Source organism: Cryptomeria japonica, chromosome 6, assembly GCF_030272615.1.
Source record: "Cryptomeria japonica chromosome 6, Sugi_1.0, whole genome shotgun sequence".
Taxonomy (NCBI): Eukaryota; Viridiplantae; Streptophyta; class Pinopsida; order Cupressales; family Cupressaceae; genus Cryptomeria; species Cryptomeria japonica.
Window position 1 is genome coordinate 546,059,874 of NC_081410.1, and position 1,696 is coordinate 546,061,569.

Consider the following 1,696-nt stretch of genomic DNA (forward strand, 5'->3'; position numbering starts at 1 on the left):
ATCAACAATTTACTTATTGAACAGACTTGGGCCTCGATGAGTCCCAAAAGTGGCTCATCGAAAACATTATTTTTATCGATAGATGGTATGTCGAGGAAACCACAGGAAGATCTCATCGATAAGACTTTTTTGAGGAAAAGAGCGTATCGAAGAGACACAAAAGATGTTGACTGAAGATAGCTTTCTCATCAAATAATAAGGGACCAATGAAACACGATAGATTACCATCGATGACTTGTTATCGGCCAAACATAAAGAGTTGAAGGAGAGTCTTTTTCTTTTACCAAAAGGGGAGATTTCATCGATATCAGTGAAGATGTAACATGTGAGGTAGAGCCTTTCAATGAAAGTGAAGAGGTCGATGAAGTCACAAAGCTCCCTAACGATGATGGTAGTTTTATCGAAACTAAGGAGACATCGATGAAACATGACATTTCGAGGGAAGATAAAGTTAAGCCACCGAAGTACATGATTTCATCGAAAAAGGGTGTGGCCATAAAACTGATGAGCATTGATGGCCAATATGAAGTGCTACTAGATGAATGATTACTTTCTGCTATGAGGATCAATATAAATCTTAATAAAGTCACTTCATCATAAATTCAAATAAATGCCTTTGTGACCGTTGTGCAACTGGTAATGGTAACTGATAAAATCGCCATGAATGATTGATAAATTAGCAAAAGAGGAAACACTTTTGAGAAACACTTAAACAATATGCAACGAGCCTCAGAGAGCCAAGACGATTCAAGATCAAATTCATGAGTGGTCTACCCCGAATTCAAGTAAGTTTTTCACTTTCCAAGCTCTGTAGTGATAATGGAGGGGTCATCTTCTAAAAAGAATAGGGCTAGGAAAGTTAAAGAAACCTAGCCCCTGGAAGACAAACCTAAGAGGCAGAAAAAGGAAGGGCGCTCTTTGGCCCAGGACCTAATTGACCAATGTCCTACGTCAAGCCTTCGGTCTAAGAAAATTAAAATAGATGAGGAAGGTTTGGAGGATAGATTTGAAGGCCTAGGAGATACATGGACAAAGATAAGGGGTCATGAATTGTTTATTTTTTGGGTATATACGAAGGAGTGCACCCGAGCCTGTGAATAACTTGTGGAGGTTGAATTTGGGGAAATTGGCAATGGCTAATGTCTTTGTGAATGTTGAACTCATGAAATCCCTAGCCAACAACTATGAACCCAAGACCAGGACCATATATGATTATATGAGGAGACCAATACTGTCAATTACTAAGGAAATTATTGACACTATGTTTGATTTAGATTGGGGATTCGAAGAGCAAATTGATACTAAGAAATTGACACAAGAGTACTTCAACGTAGAGGAAGTCTATAAGAGGTGGAGACTCCCTATCCATAGACCCAGGGTTGCAGGATCGATAGTGTCATTTGATAAAGATAACAAAGCTCCATATGATGTCAATTTGTTTCATCCCTACTTCAAGTATACATACTACTGCATTGCTCAGGTTCTGGGAATAGAGGCTCATCCCTTGATGGATATAGCAGCTATGGTCATTTGTGCAGATTTGCAATCTAAAGATCCCTAGTTATTTGATTTTTCTACCTATCTTGTGGATGCCATCATTCATGGACTAGAGAAACTGAAAGGAGGTGTGATAATGTGCATTTCAAGTATTACTCTGTTCTTAGGCATATGCAATTTTATGACAAAGGGCTATGGC